A 22,889-nucleotide genomic window follows, 5' to 3' on the forward strand; every position below is an offset into this window, starting at 1 on the left:
ACACAATTCTGTTTGTTGTTGGACATGAAGTATGTTGTACAACTGGTGGAGAATTTCACTTCAAATGAATTTCGTTTGTGTGTGTGTGTACTGTCCTATACTTGTAGTTACTTGTAGTTTACACATTTTAATTTTAGAGAGAGAGAGAAAGAGTCCCGATAGAGAGAGAGAGAGAGAGAGAGAGTATTTATTGATAATTATATGTTTATATCATTTATGTATCTTGCTTTTGGGAAGCCGATTTATTTGTGTTCTGTACTTTATACAAGTTATTGAGAGAGATAGAGAGAGAGCTTAGAGAGTCATTTCGGGACTACCGAGAGAGAGAGAGAGAGAGAGAGAGAGAGAGAGTCCATTTCCACTCAAAGATTATTAAGTCTTCAAAATTTGTAAATAGCAAAGAGACATAACTACTTTAATAGGTAGAGCTACAAAGTTTCATAAACATATCTTGAATGGTTCATGATTTTACCACCCAATCGAAAATAATTGGGACAAAAGTACCAAAGGACAAGGCCCATTTCAGTATCCCTTCAAAGCAGGATATAAAGTCCATAGAACAAAAAATATTCAGTAATCCTCTTTTAAATTAATCTCTAATTTAGTGATCTCAAGTTACAATCCGATTAAAACACAGATCCTATTTTGTTTCGTTTTTTATAGTTCAAAATTTCATTTTACTTGTCTTTACTACACTAGGATCTGGAAGAGTTTTACTTAAGGTAAGGAATTAGCCAATGAAACGGTCTGTTACAGCGAGTTCTTGGCGTGCTGTGTACGGAAATGTGGATAAACCACTAGAAACATCAACGCTGATTGATTAATAAATATCTGATGTCATAGGGTCAAAAGCCACTCGTATGAACCCTGATGCAACCTCCCACTACAACTAGTCAGATCTTTATGTAGTAGAGGCCATGGAAAGTATAAAAAACTGAAATGAAATATAGATGTGTATTTTATCAGATTGCTCAAGTTATATCATTTGCTTGCCTATTTAAACAAGTGCTAGTTGGTAGTTATTCCCATGTAACATCAACTCCGTGATTAATCGCTGGATAACCAAACTTATTCCCATGTAACATCAAATGCATGATTAGTCGCTGGATAACCAAGTTATATCTGTGATTAGTGTTTCTGAAATAGCTTTATTTAATGTCCGCTTCCATCGAAGTAATATATTGCAGATAAGCCATGATAAGTCAAAAGATGACCAAATTATAACCCTAGTTAATTTAGTCTACATCTGAGACTAAAATTATCACACATTGATTTCCGTCCATCGATTTAATAATCACAACTTGTTATATAGTCGTTAACTCAATTAACACCGTTTGTGCAACGTCTTGATTGGAGAACAGAAGGTGATAATTTTTTACAACATATCTGATTAGAGAAACCACCTCGGGGAAGATTTACACATTGGATAGAAAGTAACTGCAAGAGATATGGTAGACCTATCATATCACAAAGCATTCTCAGGCTCAAGTTAAGAATTAACTCAACTTTCAATCACTGTTTATGAGAAATATCTTTGATCCAGAAATACAAAACTTTGAACATGGTTTCTTATTGATGTATTTGAGACAATAAAATGACAAAAGTTTTATAAAGAGCTAAGTTTTAGTTAAAATAACGCAAATAATTTTGAGTAAATTCTTAACTTAAGTCTGATAATGTTTAGTGAACTTTGGGTCAGAACCATCAATTTCAAACAATCAAACTCCTAGCTTAAACATGATAAGGAGTAAGTTTGCCTGTCTAACCTTGTGGGTTTTCTCCGGGTCCTCTGATTTCCTCCTGCTGCTAAAGACCCCTATGCGCAAGTGAATTATTAAAATAAAATTGAACCACATGTAGTCCTGAAATATTCTAGGTTGTGTTGAGTGGACATTAAACCCCATTTAATTTTAAGTGGATGTTAGTTATCCCTATACATTGGCGTGGACATGGAATTCGATATAAGTGTAGGCCATAGTGCCGATGTCCAAGCAGAATTTCCCTCATAGCACACTGTATGGCATATGGAGCCTTCATTAGCCCAGTTGGAGCAGAACAGTAGGACGTTAAATCCTGTTTCATTTCATTTATATTACATAAGGTACTTGACTGGACTGGTATACATCAGTTTTAATATATCCCACTTATACTTTAACGTGATATATATAACTAACCCTAAATTACTCCTTAGACAATCTGTCTACCAAATTAATTATTACTTAACTAGACTTAAATAGAAAATCAATTTAAATTACAATATGGTCTTAATAAAATAAATTAAATTGAATTGATGCTTGAGCTTACAAAGTTTTTGCAGAATTTGTGAGAGAGTCCTCTTTAAGTGGTAAGAGAGATAAATAATTTTTATACATAATTATATTCATGTTAAAATATATTATATCTTGAAGTCTGTGAACATTATTTGAGGGATGAAGGAACTATTGGTAAATTTATAATTAATTGAATTGTTGTATTTTGTTAAAGTATATGACCATCATTTGTTAAACTATAATATGTGATGAAAGTTGAATCTGTGAATGGAATATTAGTCCAATAATGGTTCAGTATTTACAAAGATATGAGGAATTAAAAATGATATACACAAAGTTGAAAGTTGACCAAGAGTAGACAAAAATGCCTCATAGCATAATCAATAAACATCTTATCTTATCTACTACATGGTGGCCTCTTATTAACCCAGTTGGAGCAGAACAGTAGGAATTAAACACACACTCTCTCTCTCCCTTTCCTTCTCTCTTTCTCTCTGCTGTCTGTTTGTTATGTCTGTTTATTAGTGTACAGTTTTCCTGTATTTTCTGTTATTATTTAAACCACCATATAGATATTTGTTTTATGTACATGTACATATAGATTGATAATTATTGGCAAACATCTCGACATTCCTTCCACAAAAACACAAACTATGTTGTGCTATATTGTTTCTAACAAAAACACTAGTCCTCTACAGGTATATCATTACCTGGCTATATGGGTTGTTGTGTAAAATATTTCTACACAATTCAATAATCGTGGAACGGTACTAAAAATAGTCTTAATTATAATAATTGTAAAACGTAAAAATAGTCTTGATCATAATTGTAGAACATAAAAGTAGTCTTGATTATTGTGTAACAAACAGGAGAACAGGTACAGAATTAGTGGTGATGAGGGGGGTGTTTGGGACAGCAAGGGTCCATCCCAAGAAGACACATTTCATGTACAGCTTCAAAATTTCTTCTAAATATCTGTCCAACCTCGTGGGTTTTCTCCGGGTCCTCCGGTTTCCTCCCACTGCTAAAGATCCCTACATGTACGTGAAAGCGAATTATTTAAATAAAATTGAACGATATGTTAGTCCCAAGTGGCCGTTAAACCCCATTTTCAAAATAACACAATAACCCTTATTAGACATATAGAAATAGATTTCACCAAATAAAACACCTGTATGGATATACTACTACTGAATATTATTAACATACAGGTGTCTCAATACACATACAGGTATCTCAATACACATACAGGTATCTCAATACACATACAGGTATCTCAATACACATACAGGTATGCTATCAAGCAAATATTTTGTTTAATAACATGCTATGTTTCAATACACAAATAAATTGATAATAATACCTGTATGTGTATTGAATTTTAGTTATTAAGATTCGGAAGTAGTAAATCCATACATGTTTTATTTTGTAAAATAACAACTTTATGGATTTTTATAAAGCTATTGTCCTCTCTCTCTCTCTCGGTCATAAATATATGCCAGTCTCTAGACTGGATTAAAGGTGTAAACAACCTAAGGAATGTGGTATACGAAGTTCATAGTAAACAATACACAGTTAGTTAAACATGGAGTGATAAACTACTTCGTCTATCTCTTGTCTCCAGTAAAACAATGGACGGTTTAGTTATATTGTCTCATACACACGGAAGCTACCTATATATGTGACAAGTTTAAACTCCACAAGCGCAAGATAAAAAGGATTAAAATAACTGCGAAAAACTGTTATAACAACATTTCTATAGAGTCGTAGTAGGGGGTAGGGAATTAGTATAAATATTATTCTTTTATTGAGGGGACTTTAGAGAAAATGAACAATACAAATAAATGATTAAGGAATAAGTATTAAAACTCTGATAAATATTATTCTTTTTATTGGGGGGACTTAGACAAAATGAACAATAAATGATTGATTTCATTAAGTCCAAATAATAACATGTCCATTTCAATCAGAACAAATCCCTTATGTGTGTTCATAGCACATACAAAACTATATAAACAATTTACAAAAGCTTTGGCTCTTTAGTAGGTTTTATTCATTTTGGTAAAAATTTTAGAAAAGATGGTACATTTGTACTTTATAACTTGTGAATGAATAATTCTGAATACCAGGTTGGAATGTTGAAACGTCCCCCCAAAAAACGTACAAAATTTATATAGAAAAAGGTTTCTAATTCTTCGGATAGTACGAAAAACTGAGGTTCTGTCTTCGTATCCCATTGGCAGCTCATTAATTAATTCTGTTGTCCTGATACAATTTGCCTCAAAATCCCATGCATGCCTGTCTCTTCATTCCAAGTTGTTGCAGTAAAGCAAGAGATTAAAGTTCATTTCATTTAATGTAAGTGTAAGGAGAAAGAGAGAAGGAGGGAGAGAGAGAGAGAGAGAGAGAGAGAGAGAGAGAGAGAGAGAGCTGGGGGTTAAACTTTAATCAATGCAAACATTTATATTTCAATAATTCAATTGGATGTAGGGGTCTATATGGCATGGCTAGACAGAGAGAGACAGCGAGAGTCTCCAACTGTTATCTTATCTATAGTGCCAGGAACTAGCAGAGTACATGGTGATATAGCACTAGTATATATATACAGTATATTTGGCTTTATATAATTGTTATAGAAATATATTCAAGTGTAGGATATATATCTTTATTGTACTATATATATTTAGGGGATTTGATCAATTGACTTATTATATTATGTGTAAGCTCTTTGATTAGTTCCGTAGTTTAGCTACATTTATCTGTGATATCCACCATGTGGAAGCAAATGTCAAAACCTAATAGAGATATATCTCTTGCTCAACTCTTTCTGGAGGAGGCACTCATTTTTCTGGAGCCTTGGGAATTTGCTTGACATCTGGTAGATGGTTGGAAAATAATTGACAAATGATTATAGTAATTAAAACAGAAATATCTAAATATAAAATCAGATATTTAGAAGAGATTTTTTTAGCTGTAAATGAAATGTGTCTTCTTGGGATGGTTCCTGGCCGCCCCAATCACCCCCCTCATCATAACCACTAATTCTGTATTGGTTACACAGTAATGAAGACTACTTTAACCTTTTTCAATTATTATGATTAAGACTATTTTTATAATTAACATATTGTATTTTATATTAGTTCAACCTAGAATATAATATTACTTATATTTCAAAATAGATACAGCATATTGTATTATTGTAATATGTTATTGACTGGAGGCAACAGAAAGCACCTTGCATTGAAACTATTTATAACTGTTTTCTTATTGCCAGTAAAACAACTATATATACAATTAGTATTTTAACAAGTGTGTATTTATTATAATAGTTTTATTGTATACAATGTATTACATTGTTGTAAACCATTTTCTGTTTAATAATTGGTAAATAAACTTAATAATCACTCTAAAATAAGGTAGTTCTATAGTTTGAAGAACCTTGCTGAAGGACTTCTATTGGTAATACTTGTAATTTATCAATCCATTAAGTGTTTATTATAATGAACACCTATTAATAATCTTAGTAGAATAGATTATTATACAAAGTACTATAATAGTTTCAAGCACCTTGCAGTAAACTATAACATTGTTGTATCTTGGAAGTTTTTTATAATCCTAAATAGATTATTATACAAAATACTATAATATATAGTTTCAAGCACCTTGCAGTAAACTATAACATCTTGGAAGTTTTTATTATAACCTTTTAATGGTAAATAGACTATTATACAAAGTACTACAATAGTTTCAAGTACCTTGCAGTAAAATATAACATTGTTGTATCTTGGAAGTTTTTATTATAACCTTTTAATGGTAAATAGACTATTATGCAAAGTACTACAATAGTTTCAAGCACCTTGCAGTAAACTATTAACATTGTTGTATATTGGGAGGATTATTATTATAATACATACCTTTTAATGGTAAATATAATCCGATAGAATACTATATCACACACCTTGTAGTAAAACTAATAACAATGTATTACATTGTTGTAGGTTAAACTGTAATATAACCATGCAATATGATAGATATATACCAGTTGTTATTGGTCTAATTAAACACAATGTTCACTGTTTGCTTATAATGTACACTAAATCCTTCTCTACAACTCTCTATAGTTAGTGTTTGTTGTAGAGACATGCAACTAAGTCTCTCTCGCAGTTGGTCTATAATGGACCCTTCTCTAGTAGAACTAACATCACATCTAGTCTATCAGTGATATACCACAGTCTCGTATACCACAGTTGTATAGTGGTATCCAGCTACAAGCTCAATAGTTCACATGTTATTATTAGTTAACAGATATCTCTACAAGAGTTCATCAAATAGCCATTAGGCCCACCAACTGTCACTTGATTTTTTGACTGATAGCTCCGCCTACTTTACATAGTTGACCTTTGACCTCATTGTAAAGCGTTCATTCAGCATTTGTTTATAGAATAGTGTAGTGTAAGGTGGAATACAGATTCGGGGAGATTAAAATAATAGTTGTAAAAATACTCAGAAAATATAACCACCAGGCTTACAGTCTTAACTTTGCACTTAAATTCTCATTTTTTCAAAATAAACACAAATTTCACTAATTCACTAAAGAAATCAAAATGCTTTTAAAAATGAAAAAAGAGTTTAGAAATATAAATATTTATAAAGTAGGTATAACTTGATTTGACTTGTATTAAAATGGAAAATTTCCATGTAGGTGTCCACAATCTTGTAATTTGAGTACTCTGAACAAATTATAATATTAGTATTAGAATTATTCACTATTTTGATTGCATTACTGTTTGGGGGATTGGATGGCCGAATGGTTAGCACATGCGTTTCTATCATATGGTCTGTCATTGAGTCAGCTGGAGTGGTTTCGATCCCCCGGTTGTACGTGACCAGGAGTAGGGTCGCCTGTCCAACCTCGTGGGTTTTCTCCAGGTCCTCCGGTTTCCTCCTACTACTAATTAAAGAGCACTATGCACATGCAAATTATAGAAATAAAATTGAACCATATGTTAGTCCCGAAATGTCCTAGTTTGTGTCAAGTGGACCTTAAACCCTCTCTCTCTCTCTCTCTGAAATGTTAATTCAAGTTGAATATAAAGTTGAAGTTTAAGCTGTACTGAGATGTTTGAAGTTACTCGAACTCTACAAGGAGGATATTTTGATGTGTGAGGAACAGTTGGTTGTTTGTAGTAATATAAAGTTTCTATTTTATAGTTTATTAAGTACACAGGAAGATAGAAATAAAAGAAAGAGAGAGAGAGACAGAGAGAGAGATAGAGAGAGAGAGAGAGATAGAGAGAGGGGGGGAGAAGGAGAGCTAGAGAGAGAGAGTATTTTGAAGATAAGATAAGATGTTTATTGCATCAAAATGTCCATTAAGGACAACATGCATACATATACACTTATGTTATTCCCGAAATGACCTAGTTGGTATCAAGTGGATGTTAAAAACCCCAAAAATACATAAAAGACTGCAAGAGATTTTAACACTTTAACATTTAAAACTTAAAATTACACTTCAAAATGTATATAATATGCTTGTAACCCACTGCCTCTACATATGTCACCACTGTATTGTATACATAAGATTTAACTATTTTATATGATTGAAGCGAACTTATATAGGCCTTTGCCTGTTGTTCAATCCAATTCAGTTTATTGAATAAAATAATGTTTAAACTAAACCCTCTCTCTCTCTCTCTCTCTCTCTCTCTCTCTCTCTCTCTCTCTCATGAACACACAAGTAATACATTCATACAAACAGTATAGTACATGTATATCTAGAGAGTTTCAGCTACACCTGTCAGGAACAGTTGACTGTTAATATAAAGTTATCTTTTAGTTTATCAAGTACATTGTGTTTACAAAACTTTAAACCCCTTTTCATTCTAGTTCATAAATTACATATTTAAAATTCAAAACAACCCCTTTAATAGAATAATATCAATTATGATCTCTTTTCTTTCCTTCCCACTGCTAAAGAACCCTACGCGTAAGCGAATTATTGAAATAAAATTGAACCATATTTTAGTCCTGAAATGACCTAGTTTGTGTCTTGTTTCTTTCTCTCTAGTATTGTAGGGTCGCTTGTCCAACCATGTGGGTTTTCTCTGGGTCCTACGGTTTCCTCCCACTGATAAAGAACCCTACACGCAGGCGAATTATTGTATTAAGATTGAACCATGTGTTAGTCCCGACATGACCTAGTTTGTGTCGAGTGGACGTTAAACCCCATTTCGCTCTCTCTGTAGTATTTTTTATGTCCCCGGGATCTCATCTTAAAACTGAGGAATATAATGTAATTATTTCTGGTGAGTAGATGGAGACTATGCTGTTAAATACATTATCCAAGCTTATGTTTGGAAGCAGACTGTATTCCTGCAAGGCTTACAGCTCAAGAGGAATCTCTGTCAGAAGAATAATCATTGTTCTGTGTAATGAGATTGCTATAAAACAGACCAGGTATATTATCATATGGTTTTTAAGATATTAATATAAGATTTACAGGAATATAATATAAAATTTATAGGAATATAAGATTTATAGGAATATGGAAGTATAAGTTTATATACTGATAGGAATATATGATTTATATGAATTAAAGATTTATATGAATATAAGATTTATATGAATATAAGATTATAGGAATATAGGATTTTTTAGAAATATAGGATTTATAGAACTATAAGATTTATAGAAATATAGGATTTATAGGAATATAGGATATATAGAACTATAAGATTTATAGGAATATAAGATTTATAGAAAATATAAGATTTATAGGAATAGAGAATTTATAGGAATAGAGAATTTATAAAAATATGGAAGTATAAGTTTATATGATTGATTGGAATGTATGATTTATAGAAATATAAGATTTATAGGAATATAAGATTAAAAGAAAATATAAGATTAAAAGAAAATATAAGATTTATAGAAATATAAGATTTATAGAAATATTGATTGATAGGAATAATGATTTATAGAAATACAAGTTATATAGGAATCTATAGGAATAATGATTTCCAGGAATATCAGATTTATAAAAATGTAAGATTGAGGGGCATACAGGATTTATGAGCATATAGGATTTATGGGAATATAAGATTTATGGGAATATGAAATTTTACAGTAGAAATACAGGAATCACTGATAATACTGGTATTAGAACAAGTACCCATTATCAGAATATTAAATAATATGTTGATAACTAATGTAGATTTTTTTGTGTGAGATATTTTTAGAATAGTTCACTCATGATATAATATATCAACGTCTTTAATACTGGTAGGAATTTATTATTCACCGCCTTCCAAATAGAGGGGGAGGAGAGAAAGAATTGTAACCGTTGGTTGAGAGAGAGAGAGAGAGAGAGAGAGAGAAAAGGGGTTTAACGTCCACTCGACACAAACTAGGTCATTTCGGGACTAACATATGGTTTTAATTTTATTTCAATAATTCGCTTGTGCGTAGGGGTCTTTAGCAGTGGGAGGAACCTGGAGGACCCGGAGAAAACCCACGAGGTTGGACAGGTGACCCTACTCCTTGTCACGTACAACCGGATAATCGAAACCACGCCAGCTGACTCAATGACAGACTTTATCTTCAAAATACTCTCTCAATGCCGCAATTGTTACATTTTAAAAAAAACCAGAGCCTACTGTGGATAGAAAAAACAGATAAAATTGGGACGGATGGCAACTAGAATCCAATTTTACAAAGGGTAAATTTATAAACATTAATAAACAAACATGAACTATATTTCATCAAAATTGTTCATTTGTACACAAGCGCCATTGAGAGATAGGTGCGTTTCCAAATATACAAATAACACACTGAAAGAACTGAGGAATAAAAGGGTCTTTTGATAGAATATTTGTATTTTTTGATAATATTTAGATGTTTAGATGTTGGGGTGCATGTAGTTTGAGAGATAACGCATGATTTATTAGAATATGGAGTAGGATTTACACGTTTTAAGATTTGGATAAGAACTTCTAGATTTCCGTCATGGATAACCTTTATGCTCTTTTAGAAATTTGATATGCTAAAGTTTCTTGTCAGACATATTTTTTTTAATTCCATATTTTACAATTTAAAGGAATTGTAACACACATTTTAGCCTGCATGGAGGGCAGAGTGAGAGAGAGAAATGTGGTTTAACGTCCAGGCGACACAAACTAGGTCAGTTCGGGACTAAAATATGAATCAGTTTTATTTCATTAATTTGTTTTTCGTGTAGGGATCTTTAACAGTGGTCGAGAAAGTTCTTCAGGATTTTCCAGCATGGTTTCCCCTTGTCAGTGGTTCAGCAGGGAGTGCCTGGCATGGATAGCTGTCTAGTCGTTCGAATGGGACAAAAAAAAACCAAGGTCCCATGCACACATTGGAGTGCACATAAAAGATCCCTTAGCAGTTGGAATTCGATGTAACAGTAGGCTGTAGTGCCACTATCTAGGCAAAACTTCCCTCATAGCACACTGTATCGTGTATGGCCATCTTCATTAGCATAGTCAGAGCAGAACAGTAAGACCTTAAACCAGTATTACTTTAAACCCCATTTCATTCATTCATTCATTCATTCATTCATTTAAAATTTTAAAACTTAAAAATTTAGTACTAAAAGCTGTTGAACAACACAAGCAAGTACACTTGGTTTTTAAATTTAAAGGTCACCGGGAAAAGGTTCATAAATGTTTTAAATATGTAAGTAATTATGTCAACATATCCTTTGATGTAATTTTAGTCCTTCTGCTCATATTCTAGTCTATATTTCTATGAGCAGAAAGACTGAAATAACGTCACGACTTGTTTATTGGTGGAAAGTTACAGAAAACAGCGAAATTGCTGACGTTGACATTTACCTGTGGCAGGTAAATGATTGCCTAGATTTCTGTTACAGTCTTGTGTCAACTTTCATCGCTTGCATATCTGTTAAGAGTGTGAATGTCCCTTTAAAAATGTTGAGGGTGCTACCTGAATATTCAGTCTTCAGGGTTCCCGCGGTCCTTGAAAATCCTTGAATATCCTTAAATTTAAAATTTCATTTTCAAGGTCTTGAATATCCTTGAATTTCGCGGAAATAGGAAAATATCCTTGAATTTCAGTTGAGATCCTTAATTTTGTTTCAAATGTCTTCAATTCCTTTTAAATATGAGATTATAACGATAGTTGGTAATGTTTGGGTTATTTTTAAGATGAAAAATTCTAACTTTAGGCTAAAAAATGTCCTTGAAAATCCTTGAATTTGACGTATATTTATCCTTGAATATCCTTGAAAAAATGTTTGACGAAGCCGCGGGAACCCTGGTCTTCCGAATGTCTTTAAGAGTCAATCTGATTATAATATAGATCTATATTTCGTTTCATTTTTTTATAATTTCGATGGCCTCTACTACATGAATATCTGACCAGTTGTAGTGGAAGGTCATGTCAGGTGTCATACAAGCAGCTTTTGACCTTATGACATCAGACATTGATTAACCAATCAGCGTTGACGTTTCTAGTGGTTTACCCACAGTTCGGTGGACATCACGCCAAAATCTCACCATAACAGACCATTTCATTGGCTAATCCCTCACATTGTCCAGAACACAGGTTATATAACAACTCTTCCAGATCCTAGTGTAGTAAAGACTATAAAAAGATGAAACGAAATACGATCTGTGTTTTAACAGATTGATTAAGAGTGTGAATGTCACTTTAAAATGTTGAGCCTGAGGATTTTACACAGAGATTAAGTTCGGGAATCAGCGTAAGTAGGGTTAAAGGACATCAAAGTCTGATTCATTCCATATATAGACGTATAAATCAGCGTTTATTGATTAGGTCACAGCGTTAGAAGTAGAAAAACTTCAATTACATTAAAGTATTACACGCATGTCTTTATGGTTTCATTAAAGAATTGTGTTCAAGATATTTCACCCTGGAGCCGTGAAGAGGTAAAGCATCAAAGACCACTAAATGAACTGAAATTGAATTACCTTCGAACAATTTATTAATTTAGGTTAATTAAAGTTAATTTGAAAAAGAAGATGAAAGTTTTTCTTTAAAATTAGTTGAAGAATATTTTGTTGAATTTATATTAAACGAACACACTTCATTCTGTTTGAAGGTTTTTTGGGTTGGTTTTTTTTCTTACGTTTTTTCAGATTTTGATTATGGCCTACTCTGATATCGAATTTCAACTGCCAAGGGGTCATTGAGTCAGTAGACATGGTTTTTATTCTCCTCTTGTAAATGACAAGGAGTAGGGTCGCCTGTCTAACCTTCCGGGTTTTCTGGGGGTCCTCAAGATTCCTCCTACTGCTAAAAACCTGTATTCGGAAGCAGATGAATGATATAGAATTAAACATATGTTTGTATCAAGTGGACCTTAAACTCTCTCTCTCTCTCTCTCTCTCTCTCTCATAACATTTATACACTGATAAACATTTTCATGTAATATTACATCAGCCTAAGGATGTAATCTCCACAAAGCTTTGATGTGCCTCGGTTATAAATTATACAAGTTTACCACCTTAAGGCCTTCTACTTCATCATAATCTGACAAACTTATTCATCTTGATCATCCAGTTAAGGCTTTTTACTTGATCATGATGTTATTCAGTTTTTCATCAGAATCAAATACTAACGCTATCTAATCTCCAGGCTTTGATTCAATCAGATTTAAAAAAAACCCATCAATTTGGTTCACAGCAAATAAAGATGGCGTCATCTTTTAGAGCAGCATAGATCAGTGGAATTATCAGTTCACTATATCTTTGTAAATACTGAAAGGAATTGAACCATTTTTAAACTGATATTCCTATTAGATGCAAATAAGCATAATCATGACGGCAAATTCATAGCCGAATATCTTTGCACACTTTTCGGAATAATCGACTCCGGTGCCAAAGATCGACTCCGGTCCATCTGTGACGTCACATGTGCTCCGGTGCCCACCGACACATCCTCATTTAAGCCTGAAGAGTTTGAATAAGAACGAAACTAGTAGCTGAGAGAAATCTGGGAAGGCTGTTCGCCTATTTACAGATTTTTTATTCCTATTAGATATTTAACTTTTACAATATTGCAGTTAGCAAGTGTTTTTATAGCCCAAACATAATGCTCAAGAGTCGATCTTTAAAGAAAAAATGAACTGAAATTTGGAACGTGTTTAACCAGTTCTATCACATATGTGATAATGACTGACACCAATATTGTCCTTTAACAAAAACTATTATTTAAAAACAAAACTATAAAGGACCAAACCATTTATCTAAATACTAACACAACCTGTCGCATTCCAACTCAATGGGGCATAAGAAATGAAATGAAATGAAGTGGGGTTTAACGTTCCTACTGTTCTGCTCTGACTGGGCTAATGAACACGGGCATACACAACAAACTGTGCTAAGAGGGAAATTTTTCCCAGAGAGTGGCACTACGGCCTACTCTTATTTCAAATTCCATCTGTCAAGGGATCTTTTATGTGTCATCCGAACAACTTATACGTTTAATTCCCTTGCTAGTTGCCAGACCCTCCGTCCTGCACCACTGACAAGTGGCGGGAAAGGGGAACCACTCTGGATAATCCAGATGAAATTTCTGGGCCAACGAAGGGATCGAAGACGGGACTTCCAGGTTAGTGAACCAACCTACTGACTGAGTCACTGTGGCTCTTTAAAGGGTTAAAGAAATCTAGCATCGGATTTATGTTCTGCAACTCTAGACATAAACACTATTTTTTATGACAAAATACACAAATCTTTTAATGTTTTTTATTTTATTTGTGTAGAGTAGTAAATCCCGATCTCGACAATCTGTATGTATAGTTACATCATGCTACAGATTCCATCTAGAACTCAATCAAAAATTAATAAATGAGGACATCCTCTATTCATGTCGTCATTGATTTATTATGCAGAAAACCTGTACAATGTATAGTTTGATTAACTCTCACAAAAATCAATGATTGGATGCAGATATATTTACTGAGTTATATTCCACTTTTATTATAGCTCTGCTTGTAATATCCCGAGGCTATGCGAATATTTGTGACAAAATATTCCAGTATTTTTCTTGATTTATTGTTACAAAACATTTATATTATGCATGCTTCAATTGGATGTGCAGATGGCCTGACAAGGACAGCTGTCTAGTCCTTCGGATGAAACGAAGAACCGAGGTCCTGTGTATACATTGGAATGCACGTAAAAGACCCCTTGGCAGTTGGAATTCGATATAAGAGCAGGCGATAGTGCCGCTGCCCGGGCAAAATTTCCCTCATGGCACACTGTATGGCGTATGCCCGTCTCCATTAGCCCAGTATAAGAGCAGAACAGTAGGACGTTAAACCCCATTTCATTTCATTTCATTTCATTTCATTTCATTTCAATTGAATGTGAGGGGTGGAGGATGGATGACCGAATGGTTAGTGCGTGCACGTTGTATCATAAGGTCGGTCATTGAATCAACTGACCTGGGTTTGATTTCCCAGTTGTTTGTGACAAGGAGTAGGGACACCTGTCCAACCTTGTAGGTTTTCTCAAGGTCCTCCGGTTTCCTCCCACTGCTAAAGACCTCTACTCACAAGCGATATAATGAAATAAAATTGAACCATATGTTAGTCCTGACATGACCGAGGCTAAGACTCAAATGCAGTATGTAATGATCAATGCACACATCTTGCCAAAACTACAACCATTGATAACTTTGCTAAAAATGAAGTAATTTGAATTAAATTTTCAATATATTCATTTTGCATTATCTATTTTTGAAATATTATAGCGAGAACGGCCAGCTGTTTATCTAAATATATTTTTCAATTGATTTCGATCTGTTATGTGTTCTTCAATTTGCTTCGAAAACTCATGACACTTTAAGCCAGTGATTCTCAATTTTTTTTTACCAACGGCACACCTTGGAACAGATGAAAAAAATAGCAGCATACTTGGCTAAATATATATGAAAAATATTTGAATTTTGCAAAACAAAAACCATAATAAGTCAGACGGCATACAACTGTAGACAGAGAATAGTCATAGACACTTAGAATGACTCAAACTAAATGAAGAAAAACACAGCTATGAACTTATCAGTAGACACCAGTGAATACTCAGTTGGGATCATGTGGTTTTTCGCATTTTGTTAGTGTGCCGTTCAAAATTCTGTGGCACACTGGTTGAGAATCACTGCTTTAAGCTGTTCGTTCGTTCGTTCGTGGTGTTTAACATCTACTTCCACATAAGTGATATCGCAGACAAGACATGGGAGAGCCGAAGCTGATTCCTGTTTTTTAGAATATGATTTTGTAATCTTTCCATTTGGCATTAGGCCATGGATTTGGTTTAGTGGGAAGTTCTTCCCTCTATTTAATATAAAACATATCGTTTGGTAGATGATCTCGTCTGCTTCTGGATTGGTAGATGTCATCATTTGGGGTTAGTGTTTAGGTGCCAGGCCCGTCTTATCGTGGCCCCCCCTTACTCCACTATCCCACTATTTGGGTTTGGTATCAGTTTTATTTGCGGAATAGTGTTTAGGTGCCAAGTTCGTCTGACCGTAACTCCCCCTTACTCCACTATGCTTTAAGCTGACTGTGTCTGTCCCTTTAAAAGTCCTGACACTTTAAGCTGACTGTGACTATCCCTTTAAAAGTCCTGACACTTTAAGCTGGATGTGACTGTCCCTTTAAAAGTTAGTGAAGCCATGATATAGTATTTCATAACCCGGCTTTATTTAAAACATCTGATGAATGGAAATGGTAGAGTTTTCAAGTCTGTGTGTTGACTTGAGCTATCATACCATCTCCTCGTCACAAGTTATAAAAACAGTCCCAAGCTTTTATTATAACTTAAACCAGGCAAAGAGATTCGAGATTAGGCAGGATATGTTAAATCTCGGATAAAAATCTCTGATAAGTCTGTGAAGGGTCCCGGAGGTCTCCACGTCTATGAAAACATGAATTGAAGTTTTAGAAAGAAAGACTGTGTAAAAGAGAGAGAATATTATTAAACATTAGATATAACATCGTGATAGACTCATTTAACCTTTTATGTTTTTTCTTCTTCCCTAAAAAAGATGTTTTATTTTGGGGTCATTTACGGACAGTCATAACTATTTCTCAATTACTAGAATATCCATTAGAGAAGACGTTAAAACTTTTTCTCAAATATTCTTCAGGAAAGCCAATATAAATTTTATAACTATTTTTCAAATATGTGAATGGGAAAACGTTTATAACGATTTTTCAAATATCCTTTGGGGAAATTATTATAACTATTTCTCAAATATTCTTCAATATGTTACAGAGAATCCATCAATAACTATTTCGTAAATATATTACAGGGGAAGCCATTTCTCAAATATGTTACAGAGGAAGCCATTTCTCAAATATGTTACAGGGGAAGCCATTTCTCAAATATGTTACAGAGGAAGCCATTTCTCAAATATGTTACAGGGGAAGCCAATATAACAATTTCTTAAATATGTTACAGAGGAAACCATTATAACTTTTTCTCAAATATGTTACAGGGGAAGCCATTTCTCAAATATGTTACAGGGGAAGCCATTATAACTTTTTCTCAAGTATGTTACAGGGGAAGCCATTATAACTATTTCTCAAATATGTTACAGGGAAGCCATTATAACTATTTCTCAAATATGTTACAGGGGAAGCCATTATAACTATTTCTCAAATATGTTACAGGGGAAGCCATTATAACTATTTCTCAAATATGTTACAGGGGAAGCCATTATAACTATTTCGAAAATATGTTACAGGGAACCATTATAACTATTTCGAAAATATGTTACAGGGGAAGCCATTATAAATATTTCCCAAATATGTTACGGGGGAAGCCATTATAAATATTTCTCAAATATATTACATGGAAGCCATTAAAACTATTTCTTAAATATGTTCTAGTGGATCCCTCATTTATATTTTTGACATTGTTCCTGATCCTCCTACCAAATTCTATAGATCCTCAAGAAAGCAGACTTTAAGCAGAATTTTCTGTTTGTCGAATTAAGCATTGTTTTAGCAGTATTCTCCAGTTTAACGGCTTGCAAGACTCCTGATTTTTAGTCTTTGTCTACCAGTGTTGAAGAAACAATACCAATAATCCTCGTTAAATATTTTATACAACAATTACGCAGATGACGAGATATGGGATGCATGTTCTCTTCTCCGCGCGTATCTTAAAACCCTGACAAGATTAATAGATATGTTTAATTCATTGAATAATTCAAGATTACTTCACAAAGATAACAAACTTAAGTACCTTGATGTGTTTCTTTCTCATAAGTTAATAAAAGGCCAAACACTGTAGGGGGTATTTGACTTATTGTCCAACTTAGACTAATCATGTGTGATTATTTGATAATAGACCGAGTTATTGGACCAAACAAAAACAGGCCCTGGAGGTATATATCATTATAAGGTCCGCGCGGAAATAACAAGCTTGCTATATATGGTATGATAACATCTTAATGAGGTCTAGACAATGTGAACTTCTAGAACAAACTGTTCCCAAGTTTATCTGATCAGTCATCTTTATTAAACATATTATTGATGGATTGAGGACGTTACACCTATTTATTAACAGGATAAATTACTGATTCTTATTGGTTCAAATTAATCAGCTTTGGGTTAATGATACCCAAGAAATTGGAATATCAAGTACAACAACAGGAAGCACATACCCTAGTAACTACAAATTTGGTCCTTACTCAATTTTGATAAAAAAAAAGTGAGTTACTAGGTGTTGACTTGACGGAAGAGTTGTATTCAACAATGCCCACACAAATTTTGAGGTAAAAAGCAGATATATTTTCGGTGTTTTCAAAATTATATTCGTGAAAATCTATATGAAATTTTCAGGGTCCTTTTTTAAAAAAAACCACACGTACGCATTTTACTTGCATGTACTTGGGCGCCGATGATTTTACTATACAACTGCATATTGTTCAGATTATTAATCAACTCTAAAATACTTAGTACCCAAATTGTGATATTTAATCTGCTTTTTTAAACATACATTATGCAAGAGCTAAATCTACCTATTGCAGGTCTTTCTTTGGGCCTTAAATGTTATCTAAATTAATAATTAGACATTAATTAACTTATCCAGACCATAATCAACTCTTGATGGCATCGCTAACCTGCGATATGTACTGGATTATGATCCCATTTGCTGCTCGACTTCCATTCATAATTTAATCATAAAATGGATAATTGAGACTATGTTTTTTATCGTACCGACTTTAGTAATAATGATCGAGGCTAGGCTCAAATTCCAATCGCTAAATTCTCGATTCATAGTGGATCAAATTGACTGAAATTTTCAGCAAATTGCCTTTACATTATAACAGTGGAAAAAGAAAATAGAAAATGGAGAGAAGAAAGCTATAAATGAGACTAATACAGCAGTCTTGTACATTTTTTTCAGAAATTGTTTATTATAACAACCTTCTACTTCTACAAAGTTTTTCTTTATAAATTATTTTTATTCTCATGGCAATGGAACATGGAAAACCCAGGCTAAATTTTGTACGGACACTCCTCACCATATTGACTAAATAAACTCTCTTTATAACAATATTTTGAAACTAAATAGATTTAAAAGGGAAATATTTAACATCAAAAGGAACCATTGTGTTTAGTAGAAACCTTTTCGTTGACCCTAATATCCATTAACCCCTTTAAGACCCTTCTAAACTCCCTCTTGTTTGTCACAGAGTAGGTAAACAAGAGCCACTTAACGGTGAACAAAACGTGTTCAGCCCTTTTGACTTTCTTCCTACAAACCGGAGACTTAAAGAACAACAAAGAGACTTGTCAGCCTCAGGGTTGTGGGTTGTAGTTTACATGCGTTACATCGTGTTTATGTAATACATTGTTGAAAAGAACAACATTTCTACCTCCAAGCATTTTCATTTTTTTCATCCCTTTAAGAGTTTTCAGGTTGTTATTTTTTTATTCTAAACTATTTTATAGCATAACTAAGATGAATTTGTTATTTGGAATATTCTTTGAAATATTTTTTCTTAAAAAATAAATTCTTTTGATCTTATTGAGTTAGATTTTTGTTGAGTTATCGTGTTTAGGTTTTATCAGTTTTTTTTTGTTTGTTTTTTTTTCTAAATATAGAAGTGGTTTTTGGTATATATGGCAGAATATGGAATAATATGGAATAACAGTAATTATTTAATTAAACCATAACCCTTTGCCACCTAGTGGGTAAGATGCTGGCTTGCTAACCTGGACGTCGCGTGTTTGATCCCTGCATTGGCCGAGAAATATGGAATAACAGTAATTATTTAATTAAACCATAACCCTTTGCCATCTAGTGGGTAAGATGCTGGCTTGCTAACCTGGACATCGCATGTTTGATCCCTGCATTGGCCGAGAAATATGGAATAACAGTAATTATTTAATTAAACCATAACCCTTTGCCATCTAGTGGGTAAGATGCTGGCTTGCTAACCTGGACGTCGCATGTTTGATCCCTGCATTGGCCGAGAAATATGGAATAACAGTAATTATTTAATTAAACCATAACCCTTTGCCACCTAGTGGGTAAGATGCTGGCTTGGTAACCTGGATGTCGCGGGTTCGATCCCTGCATTGGCCGAGAAAGCTCATCAGGATTTTCCAACGTGGTTTCCCTTTGTCAGTGGTGTAAGACAGAGGGCCTGAAAAGGACAGCTGTCTAGTAGTTTGGATGGCACAAAAACCGAGGACCCTGGTACACATTGGTATGCAATTATCAAAATTAATCAGTCAGCTTTAAAGAGAGAGAGAGAGAGAGAAATGGGGTTTAACATCCACTCGACACAAACTAGGTCATTTCGGGACTAACATATGGTTTAATTTTATTTCAATAATTCGCTTGCGCGTAGGTGTCTTTAGCAGTGGGAGGAAACCGGAGGACCCGGAGAAAACCCACGAGGTTGGACAGGCGACCCTACTCCCTGTCACGTACAACCGGGGATTCGAAACCACGCCAGTCGACTCAATGACAGACTTTATGATACAGCGCGCGGACGCTAACCATTCAGCCATCCAACCCCCCCAGTCAGCTTTAAACTGGTGATTTTAAATGATTTTTATATGTTTTTATTATTATTTTGTAGTTTGTGTTTATAAATTTCAAATATTATGGATAATATTGCGTTGGCGGTTCAGTTCCTTTAACATGACAATGGCATTTTTAGATGCTAGATCTAGAGGGGGCAATAGTTTCATCTGGTTCATAAACTGAAAGGTTATTGACTTGTACATTTGAAAAAAAAAAAAAAAAAATTACCCCATAATTGGATTTGTTCTATCAAGTATTGAAATATTCAAGATAATTCTCATGGGTACATGATTTGATAAAAGACCATTTGTGGGTAAATAAAATGTATTCTAATTAAATCTCAACTTATTTTCTGTTTTATTATTAAATAATATAATTAGTAACCACTAGAAAAACCTCCATAAATTGTTTTTATGTTCAATACACTGTTGAAATCAGTGAGATTTTAAACTCCAGGGGAATGTAGAGATAAATGATCACAGTCAGAAAATTCTTTCAGTTCACAATTTACTCCTGAACACAAATGGTGGCACAGTGCGTGGGACGTTGGCTCGGTAACCTGGATGTTCCATGTTCCCCCTTGTCAGTTTTTCCGGGTCCTCCGGTTTCCTTCCACTCCTAAAGAACATACGCGCAAACGAATTATTGAAATAAAATTGAACCATATGTTAGCCCTGAAATGACCTTGTTTGTGTCAAGTGGACATTAAACACCATTTAATGGGAGGAAACTGGAGAACCCAGAGAAAACCCACAAGGTTGGACAGGCAACCCCACCCTTGTCACATACAACTGGGGAATCAAAACCATGCCAGTTGACTCAATAAGAGATCTTGTAAAACAGTGCGCACATGCTAACCATTCGGCTATCCAACCCTACGTGGTTTCCCCTTGTCAGTTGTGCAGGACAGAGCGCCTGACAAGCAAAGCTGTCTAGTCATTCGGATGGGACGAAAAAAACGAGGTCCCATGGATACATTGGTGTGCACGTAAAAGATCCCTTGGCGGTTGGAATTCGATATAAGAGTAAACTATAGTGCCCAGTCATTCCATATCATTTCATTTAACTTCCATTCGCCATAGATTAGGCCATTTCAGGACTAAAAATAATGAAGGAACAATTCTCACTGTAAATGTCACTGTAACCGTGGTAATAGTTTTATTTTTATTTCACTATTTTAGTGTTTATTTATATATATGATATAAGTATGGTATATTAACGTATTCCCTTTCTATGTAATATCTACATATTGCACACATTATCATAACTTGGTTTTATTACTGCACTTTAAAGCATTCCGAACCACAAGAAGAATGAACCCTAGCAGTTGAAATTGAGGTTTTTATTTATTACAGATCTCTCCTACCATTGCCAGGAATGTCTTCCTCTGGTGCCAATTTCCTCCGTATTCTCCTGCTTGATTAAAAGAGGTGTGGGGAAGAATAGTTGAGATATATTAAATATATGATATTTGGTAGAATATAGGCAGACTGTTGTCGATTCTACGAGTTATTTCTCTAACCTCATTGTTTTCTCATTTCGTGTATAATTCTCTACGATTGTCTATCAACCCTCTTTACAATAAAAAACATGTTTATTTAACTCAACACAAGCGTGGTATATCATCTTTCTCTTGTGGTTAATAGAGTTTAACATCCCCTTCCACTGAAGGTGATATCGCAAACAAGTGGTGTTATATTTTAGTATATTCAGCTCATGCGCAGCTGTCTTCTCTGTGGGAGGTAACCAGATTCCTGAAGTAAACCCACAAAATGGTCCAAATTCCATAAATGAGTATTTCCTTTTCGATCGAATCTGTGCATTGATATTTCGATATTGTATTCTTAATTTAAGATCGCCAGGTAAAATTTGAAATTTTCTGAAAACAGTGCTATGACACACTGTTAATGGGCCTTTGGCTTTGCAGTTAACATGTCTCATAGGTCACAGTTAACACGCCTCCGGGTTCACAGTTAACAAGCCTCTGATTTCAAAGTTAACAAGTCCCGGGGGTTCACAGTTAATGAGCCTCTAGTTTCACAGTTAACGCGCCTCCGAGTTCACAGTTAACAAGCCACTAGGAGTAATTGACTGAAAGTCGACCCTCAGCACTTCAATTATTTTCTACGTTTTTTTTTTCACACAGAATTCACCAGTTTTATTGAATGAAGTAGTAAGAAGAATATACAACATATTTATTTCCCTATATTCAATATTTAAGAGATGAATAAACAGTGGCTTTAACAAGCGTACATAGAGACATGTCTTATTATATCCTGCATAAATTCCTGGCTTCTCAGGTTCCTTCCACTATACCACCACATGTTAGTCCCAAAATAACCAGTTCTTTCAAACTGTTCCTTATTCACTCTTCTCAGTTTATGATAATTGATGAAATGTCTTGCTTAAAAAACAAAACAAAAGTAGAGCTGATTTTAAACTAGAGTGGCACACATGCAATGAATGGGTGATTTATATGACATAAAACTTTAATTAAACATTAAAAAAACAAAGCAAAAGTAGAGCTGATTTTAGACTAGAGTGGTGTACATGC

At 34.0% G+C, this 22,889-nt stretch overlaps 2 protein-coding genes across 4 annotated transcripts in view; one reads left to right on the plus strand and one right to left on the minus strand.

The window, feature by feature from the left end:
* The window catches only part of LOC126810062 (uncharacterized), a 141,116-nt gene that overhangs the window by 83,585 nt on the left and 34,642 nt on the right, over positions 1 to 22,889 (plus strand). The gene's annotated exons all lie outside the window — the stretch shown is intronic.
* The window catches only part of LOC126810117 (BTB/POZ domain-containing protein 17), a 40,941-nt gene that overhangs the window by 7,102 nt on the left and 10,950 nt on the right, over positions 1 to 22,889 (minus strand). The window contains exon 1 of one of the 3 annotated variants that reach the window (XM_050535100.2): positions 5,974 to 5,989. The exons of 1 other annotated variant lie outside the window; for it this stretch is intronic. The gene's annotated coding sequence lies outside the window, so the exon portion shown is untranslated. Of the gene's footprint in view, positions 1 to 5,973; positions 5,990 to 6,184; positions 6,622 to 22,889 lie in introns of those variants that run through there. One more of the 3 variants, XM_050535097.2, reaches the window with a different exon arrangement.

The sequence above is a fragment of the Patella vulgata genome, chromosome 2 (genome assembly GCF_932274485.2).
Source record: "Patella vulgata chromosome 2, xgPatVulg1.2, whole genome shotgun sequence".
Lineage (NCBI taxonomy): Eukaryota > Metazoa > Mollusca > Gastropoda > Patellidae > Patella > Patella vulgata.